The sequence below is a fragment of the Poecile atricapillus genome, chromosome 1 (genome assembly GCF_030490865.1).
Source record: "Poecile atricapillus isolate bPoeAtr1 chromosome 1, bPoeAtr1.hap1, whole genome shotgun sequence".
NCBI classification, from domain to species: domain Eukaryota; kingdom Metazoa; phylum Chordata; class Aves; order Passeriformes; family Paridae; genus Poecile; species Poecile atricapillus.
Window position 1 is genome coordinate 67,876,608 of NC_081249.1, and position 12,159 is coordinate 67,888,766.

Below are 12,159 nucleotides of genomic sequence, written 5' to 3' on the forward strand. Positions count from 1 at the left end.
AACCTGACCCATTCTGTGATTCTGTGGAACAAACAAACAAGCAAGCCAACCCACACAAACCCCAAACTTCAACAGCGAATACCCATTTTAAGGTACTGACAAGAACCTGCTTGGAATTCTCTGTGCAGCCACCAGCACCTATCAGGCAGGTAATATAAACTGGGAGAAGCACCCATGATATCTATTACATGAAGCATGTGCACAGAGGCGACAAGAAGAGACTGTCAGGAGGATTAATAGAAAAGAGGCAGAAATCAGCAGAAATCATACGAATACCAGGAGATCACACCCAAAGAAAATAGAAAAAATTTTGACCATAAGAAAAAAGGTCGAAGATAAATTGCCCAGTGAAGAAAAACTGATCATGAGAGGCAGACTTCCAGTTTTCAAATGAAAATATAAGAATTATCTTCTCATCAGTATCTGAAACAAAATATCCAAACAGAATAGTGTACAACTTGATCAGTATACGGAGATTAGCCCCTTGCTTTCATATGGTATGTTCAAAAAGCAGAACATGAACACCACAAAACATTCTTTTCCCAGAATCACCAGAAACACTGTAAGTTCTTAGGCTGGTATTCTGAAAGAAGAGAAGAACTGACAACCAGTCTAGGTATAAAAATTCCACAATATTTCTGGTTTAGGGTCATACTATTGACACAGCCGTATTTTATCTGGGAAGTTACTTTTAAGATTTAGTAAGGCAGGAATTATTTGTTTCCTTCCTCCAACTGCTAGAAAAGAATGGGGGAAAAGAGGAAGGAATTATTATTTTCCTTTACATTAACTATTTTCAAGACAAAGTAACAAAAAGCAGTCATAGAAACCTCAGATACCTTGCATTACATAATTTCAAATGATTAACAGCTGTAATACTCAAGTGGAGAAAAATCCCACTCAAGAATGCCATGGAAGCCATGAGGAAAATAAGGGGAACATAACAGGAAGTGGAAGACAACTACAACACACACATCAGGCACAAATCAAGTTTAACCTCTATGTTGCCCCTTGGGAGGAAACAACAGTTGGTATTATTTTAGCATATCATTTATTTGGTTAAGAGTGCCTTATTGAGTCTTAGCATGAAACCTTGTTGGTTTTTTGTTTTGTTTTGAGGGGTTTTGGTAAGAATTAAACAAATATCCCCCCAAGTAAAAAAAAACCAACACAAAGAATACTGAAAAAAACAAAATAAAATACTAAAAATAAATAAAATAAGCAAATAAACTAAAATAATAATAATAAATACTAGTATGCTACCACAAAAGCAAAATTACATGTAAAATTGCACAATGATCAACCAATACAAACTTAGTTTTGTAACAAGTCAGAATTTATACACCTAAATGAGATACACTTTCATTCCTAACGTTGCATATAACGTTAAAAAATACAAAATTAAATGCTTTACATCCTACTGCAAAACATTTGATACAGAATTAATATAGATCAAACAAAGAATGCTAGTGGGATGGATTGAACTCTAAGACCTAAAAGAAAGTCTGGGTATTCAACTGCAAAGTCGGATGTTGTTCTACAGAACAGTGCATCCACTCCTAGTCAATATGAAATATAAACAGACATTTATATTGTAACTGCATATAGCAATCTTAATAACAAAAACATAGTTAGGTGGGTGTTTTACTAATAGAAGTTGTCTACCCAGATGGCTTCTATCAGTTCAGCTTTTCTTCCCAGCTTAAACATTTTATTTTGCTTTTTGCAAAACTGTGACAGAAAAGCAGACTGAAAAAAGACAAATGTATCCCCAAAGACAGAAAAAAACCCATAACTGATCACAAAGCAATTAGATGAAGACTCATTACAATCAGGTGAACTTAGTGCATTATAAGACCACAAGGACCAGAAGTTTTGCAGTCTAGTCACCTATTGTCACATACAGATCTATCAGTAAGATCACTTTAAAAAAAAAAGCTGAATATTCTTTTAAGCCTTAACTTACCTTTGACACCTACCTCAACACTCAACCAATGTCAAAGTTCTCTGATAATAACATATTGACTCCTGTAACTTTTCTGATACAATTATTCATCCTTTATTTAGCCCTATGGATAGAATGGGCTTGAATTTTCACAGAAAGGTCGAGGTTTGAAGGGAACTCTGGAGGTTGCCTGGTTGCATTTCCCTGATGAAGAAGGGTCACCTAAAACCAGCTTGCCAAGGAGTGCATCCAGGTGGCTTCTGAGGACCTCCCAAGATCGTGACCTTGCAAAAGTCCAGAGCAATCTGTGCTGGTTCTTGACCACCAACACAGTGAAAACACTCAGAATAAATCTCTTGTGTTCCGGTTTGCGCACACTGACCCTGGATACTAGGCACTACTGAGTGGAGTCTGTCTCTATCTTCTTTGTATCCCACTTTCAGAAATTTACATACATTTTAGTATATTTTAATCCTGGTTTTTGTATAAACAGAAGCATATGTACAGCTATGACAACTTTCTTGATAGTAAATTTCCAAACTCTGGTTTGTTTTCTGTTTTCAAGTTCATGTTTAATATTTAGTTATCCTTCAGTTGCATCTCATCACTCTCATTAGGACACAAGGAGATGGAATGAAGCAGCACTGGAGGAAGTTTAGATTGGACCTTAGGAAAAAGGTCCTTCACTGACAGTTGATCATCACCCCAGGGATAGCCATGGCATCAAACCTGTCAGAGTTCAAGAAGAATCTGGACAACACTTTGAATTATATGATTTAGTTTTAGGTAGCCCTGTGTAGAGCAGGCAGTTGGTCTTAATGACTCTTAGGAGTTCCTTTCAGCTTGAGAATTTCTATGATTCTATGCCACATTTGCTACACAATGACAGACAAACTCATGGCATGTATCATTATGCTGGCTGTGCTTATGTCAGGCTCAGATCTGTGCACCATGGACATGGACCTTGTTTTACTAGATTGGCCTTACAGTACCCTGTAACCCACACCCCAAGAAGACCTCTCCTCCTACCCAGGAGAGCATTAACAAAAAATCAAATCAAAAACAATGATGAAAAATTGTGTTCACCCCCCACTATATTGTGTTCCATAAATAGAAACCACTGGGACACAAGTAACACCTATATTAAAAAAATGGTTATTCATTTTAAAAGGGCAAGGTTTTCAACTGAAAGGAGGCAAATTTAAATTATTAATAAATAAACACAGCTGCTCGCACTACGACTGTAAGCATACAATCATGATACAACAGTTCAGAGAGCTTCTACCTATTACTTAAGGTACAAGACCTGTTCATGCACACACAAGAACTGTTCATTGCTCTCTCTCCTTTTTCCCCTGAAGTTAGAAGGTTAACACAGCCAAACCAGACTAACAAACACATCTGGTAAATCCTGCTGACAGCCAAATCCATCACTAATCCACCTGTCTGCTAACAGCCAGATGTTGCTGTTTCTTTAGCACAAAAAGCTGGATTTGTTCACACCTCAGCCAGATTCTCAGCTCAAGAGCAGTCTGTCTTAATTAAGACAAAAAGCTCAGCTTACCATAGAAACAGCTGAGGTTGGGACACATTTCTACTAACTCCACTGGAGAGACCAACAAGCTCTATCAGACAAAATGACTAGAAAGTTTAGCCATTACAGGAAAGGCATTCGACCAAGAAGCAAAGTTAATGTGAAAGAGCGGAAAAAAGGAGGGGGGAAGGAAAAAATAGGAACAAAACAAGCAAAAAAATCCCAAACAAAACCCCACCACCATACACCACAGCTGACATACCCTATCAGCCCTGAGGTTCTTAAAATGCACAATGTACCTCAGTATCTGAAGGGTGGGCATCAAGAGGATGGAGCCAGGCTCTTCATCATGATGGCAAGTGATAGGACAAGAGGCAATGCAGAGAAACTGATGCACAAAGCTCCATATGAACACGAAAAAGAAGTCCTTTCCACAGGGATGATTGAGCACTGAAACAGGTTGCCTAGAAAAGTTGTAAAGTCTCCTTCCTCAGAGATACCCATTCAAAAGCCATCAGGATAGCAGTAAGTCCCAAGTAACGTGCTCTAGGGAACACTGTTGGAGCTGGACTAGATGACCTCCAGCAGTCCCTTCCAACCCCACCTGTTCTATGCTCCTGTAAAGCCTAAGACGTGTAGAAGAAGGTGAGAGAGGAAGTACATTGTACAATGAAAGACTGGAAGCCCAAGAGGTATGAGGACAAACTAGACAGAGAAGTCACTAAGGAGAGACCAGAGTAGAAATATAGCTGCAGCTGGCAGGAGGGGAATGCAGCCCCAGCAGATCTCAGTCCTTTCCAGAGCCTAAAATGTGCAAACACCACATTACACTGCCGTTCTACCAGTAACAAATACATGCAAGAATCCCTGAAAAGCTCTCATACCTCACCCCACATAAAGCTGCTAAAAGAGAAAAAACTCATTGCTACAAGTAGCATTCTATCAATTAGTCATATATACAAAGCTAAAGGTTACAACCTAAAGACTGACAGGAGTACATTCATAGAGTGAATGTGTTTACTAAGTTTGACTAAAAAGGAACAATGAAAATACAAAAATAGTTGTAAAATCACTTATTAGGAGTTAGGAAACTGAATCAAGTTTCTTATACAATATTAAAGGGAATACACACAAAGGAGCTGATACACCTTATCCTTTGCTACTTTTTTCCACAGAATTTCTTTTCCATTCAAAGTAAAAAGAAGCTATTCAACTTTTCTTCTTATAATTTTATGTGTCCCTTATTAGCCATACTCTGAAGAGACTTAATTTCTTACTAAGCTTTTGTAAGGTTTCACAGCTGTACTATGTTACCATGCCATAAAAATTAACTTGTTTTTGCAACACTTTCACTAATTTTTCATAAAAATAAGTATTTGTCTCATTTCGCAGATTACAAACCAAAGATACAGACTGAAATTTAAGAACTAGCAATCAATTTTGCTTATACAGCCAGGAATTTAGGGCACAACTTTTAAAGTATGCCAATTTATCCAGCATTGTATCTTAAACTAAAGTATCTGTTGAGCCAAGCAGTAGTCCAGGTCTAGAGCCTGTCTCCCAGGAAATCGATGTACTGCTAATAAGCTCTTGTGGGAAGTTCGGTTTAAACAGACTTGCCTGGGATCACAAGAAACTGACAGAAGGAATGAATGCCAGTATCCCAAAGTGACATTCAATCATTCAAATTACTAGATATGCTTCTCCCCTCCCATAGTCCCCTGTCAATTAATTTTACATTTTCCAGCTTTTGGAAAATATGTGTGCCGACTTTGATATGCAGCTCTAATTTCTAAATAGTGTGTTGGAAAAAACCTCAACACTAGTCTTATAACTAAAGACTACCATAACGGTAGAAGGACAGAAATTAATTTAAACTGCTTACTATTTTTAAAAAGAATTTTCAATTTTAATATTGGTTTGTTTTTTGGTTTTTTTTTGTATTTAATACAGAAGATTCAGGGAGTAATGGCCCATTAAGAAATAAAAAGTTATTTAAATGTGCTTTTATATGTATATACAAAATGCAGTATGAACAACCTAATGGAGAACTTACTACAGGCAACATTTGTAATTTTCAAAATGTTTTGCATTCTTAAAGTACAGATCAGCCAGTCATTAAAAAAGAGTGAAGAATATTTATTTCCAAAAACTGCACCAAAATATCTTTTCTTAGCTCTTGGAAGCATTTCTGTAACTGAAGGAATTACAAACTGCATTACTCCAGTTGGGCAAATGAAAGATGAAATGCATCTCCTGTTGTCTCTTTGACAAACTTACTCAAAACTCTTTTGAAAAGTTTATCGTTGGCTTATCTATTCTTTCTTCCATTTTGAAAACCCAGGAAAGCAAAAGTTATAGTCTTATTCTGCCCCTCAGACTCAGAGGAAGAAAAGTAAATATAAACTTTATTTTGTATCATGAATTAAGTGAATTTGTCTTGCTTAGACTTTTGAAAAGCACTGGGTGGCATTGGACTGTCCATAGATATTGTCCCTCACAAAAGTTTTCACCAAGTGATGACACAAAAAGCTACAGTTACTTCCATACACTTTGTTTCTGTGTTCAGGAACTACACATAATGCCTCATCCTGAACTGGCAAGTAAAAAATCAACAAAATTATCAGAGAAAGTATCACACCTAATGGCAAGCTGCCTAGCATCTCTGTATATTTTCCCCAAGAAAAATCTTAAAAATTTTACGCAGGCAGATGCAGGAAAAAAATTTTAATAAATTACTAAATGTAATTACAAGTTTCCATGAAGTGTCTTCTGCTCAATTCTCATAGCTGACAACAATTCAATCCTTTTTTTGTTAAGAACAAAAACCTAATATATGTGGTGACTATGAGTTCCTAGAAATCTGACTGTCTTCATAGGAATGTACATCTAAGTAACAAAGCAATACTAACAGAAGTGAACAGTCAAGCTCAAGGTGGCCCAAAGATTACATAAAGGAAGTTTTGATATAAGTTTTTTTTCAGGACTTCCTCACAAGCAGTATGTTTCTACTTACTGTGGGTAACTTTTAGGTTTTTGGTTGGTTGGGTTTTTTTCCTTTTAGTAGTTTTTTATTTGGAAGTTCCCTTTCTTTCTAAGAATTTCAGGATTAAGGCTTTTGACATTGAAGTGAGCTACAATGTGGATATACTGGGATGTCTCAGAGAGAACCAAAGGCTGTTCTGGCAGAAGCTGTGGACAGCCAGCTTCTCAAGAGTCACTTCCTAAGTTATCACATTTTAGCTGAACCAAATACTCTTTAAAAAAAGAGCTACAGATTCCTGGCCCCAGCACAGGAAGGACATCAGGCAGCAAGTCCAGAGGAGGGACACAAAGTTGATTAGAGGTATGGAACAGCTCTCCTATGAGGAACGGCTGAGAGAATTTGGATTGTTCAGCCTGAAGAAGACTTCAGGCTGACCTAACTATGACCTTCCATTACATGAAGGGACCCTACAAGAAAGATGGATGGACTTTTCACAAGAGCATGTAGTAACAGGACAACAGGGATTGGCTTCAAACTGGGAACAGGTTTAGATTAGATACTGGGGAAAAGTTCTTTACTCTGAGGGTAGTGAGACAGCAGAAAAGGTTGCCCAGAGAGTTTGTGGATGCCCCATCCTTGGAAGTGTTTAAGGACAGGTTGGATGGGGAACTGATCAACCTGTTATAGTGGAAGGTTCCCTGTCCATGGCAGGGCAATTGGAACTATATAATCCTTATGGTCCCTTCCAACCCAGGCCATTCTATGTTCTATGAAAATGTAGTTTAGACGACTACAATGAAGCAATTAAGACAATAACATTTTTGACTGCTAACTTCATGTCTTTTTTTGTCCATTAAAAAGCATGAAAGTGAAGCATCTAATTTCAGCAGCAGAAACATTCACCAGGATTCCTAATTAAGTCAAAGTACACACAGTTAGTACTGTCTAGAATCGATCTTTAAAGAACAGGGTCTGAATTAGAAAACCCCAGATGGGGTCCTGATCCCTGGTTACGGTACTCCCAAATAAATGGTGACAGACACAAGATGATTAGTACAAACATCCCCATCTGTTCCCAATGAGGAATGGTGGTTTTTTGTTATTATTTCTTGAAGCATATTAATACCAAAGTTGTTGTGAGCTGAAAAAACAGAACCAAAGATCAGGTACTAAACAAGCAGAATGTTTTTCCAATGCTTGGGGTAGGACGCAAAAGAGTAAATTCCACAGATGGGGACAAAGTAATAGCAGTCTAAATCCTCAGAACCTACTTCAAGGACTTCTCCACTCCTCAGAAAAGGCTGAAAAGCAGTATACATTGAGACAGACAGTAATAACCTTTTAAAAAATTGAGGTGTTAGCATTTTGATTCCTAGAAATGAAACGAAAATATTACTTGTATTTCACTGAATTCTTTCAAGTTGGATTTGTTACAGCAAATATTCTCATAAACAGCTTTTTTTATTGTGGAATCCTTAATGTTCCAAAGAGGTTTTGAAACAAACCACTAACTTCCTAAAATAACAAAGTTAATTTTCATTCATACACTTCACTTTTCATATATTTTTTCTTGTTTTTACTTTACAGAACTGTATTAAGTTCTGTTCTCAGTAACAGTGCAAAGCAGATAAAAAACACCTCGCCTTTTTTACAAGGCTACATTCAACTGAAGAGGTTACCAATGGAAAAGCAATAGGTAGGTAATTCATATACATGCACAGCCTTGACTTTTAGATGTTCAATCTCTGTGGGAAATAAAAGACTTTATTTTAAAACATATCTTTTATATTATTTAAAAGACTTGATTCCTTCCAGGATCCGTCAATGCTGTTCAGACAGTCCAGAGGGTCTACAAATCTGGAAAATTAACACACTTCACCACTAAGGACTACCACACTAACGTACCTTTTTAGAAGTTTCCTTAGTTTTCCCTTACCACCTAGTTTCAGAATAGACTGAAAGCCTCCAATATTCTCTCAGTCTATCCAAAGGTTATTTCAAGTGGCAGAATTGACATTTTGTGCTAAGAGTAAAAACACCATTACTTTAGATATCTGTTAAAAGGAGAATGATACTGACAGAACTACTTTTTGATTCTAAAAAGGAGCTTCTCTGAAGGCAATCAGAAAGACATACCTTCCTCTTTCTTGGCATAATATTTGGGGCAAGCAATATAAAGGGACTGGGATATCAGAGTGAAACTGACAGGCAAAAATAATGAGTTGCAGTATCACATTTTCCTTCCATCTCCAATTTTGCATGCTTTTACTGTTCAGCTTTATATTTTCTTATTTGCTGCTCCCATGAAAATTCTCCTTGTGCAACAAGTAGTCCATATCGCCTCTCCCAATTCAGGTTTAAAGAAAAAAAACCAAAAAACATTAACTCCAAACTTTAAATGAAAATCCTTTACTAAACCAGAAGACTCACAGCCATACCTACACATACACCCTCTTACTCTTCTGTATGACTATAAATTGTGAGACTGAAGAACAAAAAGAGAGGAAAAAGGCATAACCTGAAAGCCTGCTAGAAAGCAACATATACCAAAAGAAAATGCATCTCTCCCAATCTACAGGAGGTAATCGAACCTCCTGTTCTACAGATAAAAATGGATAATGCCTGAGGTTATGCCCATATTTCATTACTGTGCTTTTCCAAATGCTAGCAATGACTGTTGGCTTTTATATGGTTAATTACAGCTTAATAACAACTTGGGTGACTTGCTCAATTTCAGTCCATAAGTAAGCGTGTCAGATAAAGTCTAAATTCAATATTTACAAGAGAAAAAAGAAGTTGCTTACAAGTGCTAAACCTATGATTTTTCATTTTAATTTATTTAGTTGTTTCATCAAAAACTGAACTGTAGTTTATCCAGTTTGTATACTAACTAGTAAAGAGGATGCAAGAAACACATAGGCAAATATTCCAATATAGAATCTATATAAAAAATCCCAAACAAAATACCACACCACACCCAGACACATCATACCCCCCAACTCTACAGTAATTAAGTTCAACCTTGCTTCAGACACAGACACAAGATGTCATGCAAGTGCTAAAGTACTAAACTACTTTCTCCAGCAGTGCACCCTTTCAAAGGCTGTGATGAACACAACACACACCTCTGCTAAACCACCTTACCTGACGGCCTGTCACTGTCAGTTTTCTTTCAGGTGGTCTGAGCATGGCATACATTCAGCTTTCACTTCTCTTTGAGGAGTTACTTTACACAGTACAGTATCTAGCATATATATATATATATATATATATATATATATATATATACACACATATATATATACACATAGTACATATAAAACATACCAGGCAAAATTTCTATCACCTGAAAATGGAACAACTCCACTAGTTTGGAAGGGGAAAACCTGAAAGAATGCACGTCGTCTTACTCCCTTCCGAAAACGTGATGTGACACTCGTTTTCAACCATAAAGCCACTTAAATTTTCAACGATCCTTCTACTCCATCCCGAGCGAAGAGAAATCAATTACAGCCAAAGCACCTACCCGGCAAGCACAAAACAAAGACCAACACGAGAACGCTTCAGCAGTTGTGTTAAATGGGAAAACACAACGCCTAACTAAATAATCACAGCTTCCAGAAAGCAACCGCGCAGCAAGCAGGCATAAAAGTCAGAACAAGGCTGGCAAGACAAAATCCAGCTCTGCAGGAGCTGGTCTGCTGCAGTTTAATTTTCCAGGACTGTTCACCGTCATTAATTGTTGATTTGTTTTGAAGAACAGATAGTGATTTATTTGCAGCAGAATGAAGTTACGGACCTAAATTCCTGACCGGAGGCTCTCAACGTAAACAATACATAACCTATAAATTAACCATTCTCCATCTGGCAATTCAGATGTAAAATTCATAGTTTTCCATCTACCAGGCGGCGGCAACAGCCTCCCCCCCCCCCCCCCCCCGCAGTTCCCCCCCGTCCTCCCTTCTCGAGCGCTTTCTAACAGAGCCTGATGCGAAGTGGGAGGGAAAAAGAAAGAGAAGGAAAGGAAGGGGGGAAAAAAAAAAGCTAAGCCAGCATGAAAGAACCGGGATCGCACATAAGTAGGGACCCACCAAACCGCGGTTCCCGGCAGCTCTTCCCGCTGAGGAGCACTGCGAAGTGCGGCGCGGAGAGACCGAACCGGGCGGGGAGGGGAGGGGACGGGGATGTCCCCGCGCTCAGCCCGGGCAGCAGCCGCGCGGGCCGGCGGGAGCCCCGTGCTGCCCCGCGGAGCGGGGACCAGGCCAGCTGCCCGGGGCAGGCGGGGAGGGAGGGGACGCCCAAGGCAGGGAGGAAAGGGACACCCGGGAAGCCGCGATCACTCACTCACAGCCACGGGCGAGCAGCCTCCCCGCCCCCCCACCCCCCTCCGCCACTTCGCGCCGCGAGGAGCCACCGGCGCTGAGCGCGACACCGCCCGCCGGGCCACCGGGACAAGGGGGTGACCCCCGGGGCCCCGCGCACACCAGCCAAGGTCACCCCATCGCCCGGGGTGCCGGGCGGGAAGGGGGTGAAAATTTGACGGCAGCCACGGAAAAGGGGGGAGGGGAGCAGCCCCGCGGAGGGGCGAGGGGGATGGGAAGGGGGAGCTCCACCACGGGCCAAGGGGAGCTCTGCACTCCCGCTCCCCCTCCACTCCCCGTCCTCCTCCAGCGCTGGCCGCGGAGATCGGTCCGGGCAGGCGCCCCCCACGCCCCCGGGAAGGGAAAATGGAGCGGGGACGGGGTGGGGGTATCCGCGGCCGAGGTGCCGCGCTCCTTACCCCGCCGCAGCCGCCTCGCCTCGCTGGTCGCAGGCGGGTCCGCTCCGCGCTGCCGCCGCTCCGGGCTCGGAGAGGCGCTGCCGCCGCCGCCGCCGCAGCCAATCGCCGCCAGCCCCCTCCCCTTCCGCAGCTCGCCCCGGTCCCCCTGCCGGCTTCAAAATGGCGCCAACTCGTCTCCGGCTGCTCCAATAGAACCGCCGAGGGGAGCGAGCGCGGCCAGCGCGGGGCAGCAGCGCCCCCTGCCGGCCCGCGCGGGCAGCACCCACAGCACGCGGCCCGGCCCGAGAGGGGCTGAGGGTGGGCCCCGGCCGGCTCCCGCTGGTGCGCGCTCTGCGGGCGACTGAGGCAAGAACTTCCCCAAAACGACGAATTATTAAAGGATTGTTGTGAAAAATAAGAAATAAAGTCGCTTACCTGCGGAGAAAGAGCAGAAAAAGTAGCATAAGTCACTCATCTAGCCTTTTGCTCCTGCTTCAACGAGCGCAAGAGTTCGAGGGGTGTCCTTACCTCAAACGCAAACAGAAAAGCAATGTGGCTTCTCACCGCTTCAGCTTCATTTATTGTAGAATCATAGAATGAGTTGGAAGGGACCCACGAGGATCATGGAGTCCTGGCCCTGCTCAGGACTCTCCAAGAATCACACCGTGTGCCTGAGGGGATTGTCCAGACTCTTCTTGAACTCTGTCAGGCTTGGTGCTGTCACCGCTTCCCTGGGGAGCCTGTTCCACGGCCCGACCACCCACTGGGAGAAGGACTTTCTCCTGACGCATTAGGATAGCATGTAAGTGTTTAGAGGCTTATGATTTAAAAAACACAAATCACACTTAACAGATCTGCTGAAATATACCCACGGCTTTGTCTGGTGTGAGAAACACTTCCACCGACTGTTAGCCAAGACATTGTAACTAGTAGTT

At 41.3% G+C, this 12,159-nt stretch overlaps 1 protein-coding gene across 4 annotated transcripts in view; it reads right to left on the minus strand.

Annotated features, from left to right (window-relative positions):
* The window catches only part of PDS5B (PDS5 cohesin associated factor B), a 100,015-nt gene extending 88,611 nt beyond the window's left edge, over positions 1-11,404 (minus strand). For all 4 annotated transcript variants that reach the window (XM_058845047.1, XM_058845029.1, XM_058845039.1 and 1 more), the window contains exon 1: positions 11,246-11,404. The gene's annotated coding sequence lies outside the window, so the exon portion shown is untranslated. The remainder of the gene's footprint in view (positions 1-11,245) is intronic.
* Positions 11,405-12,159: the final 755 nt, after the last annotated feature.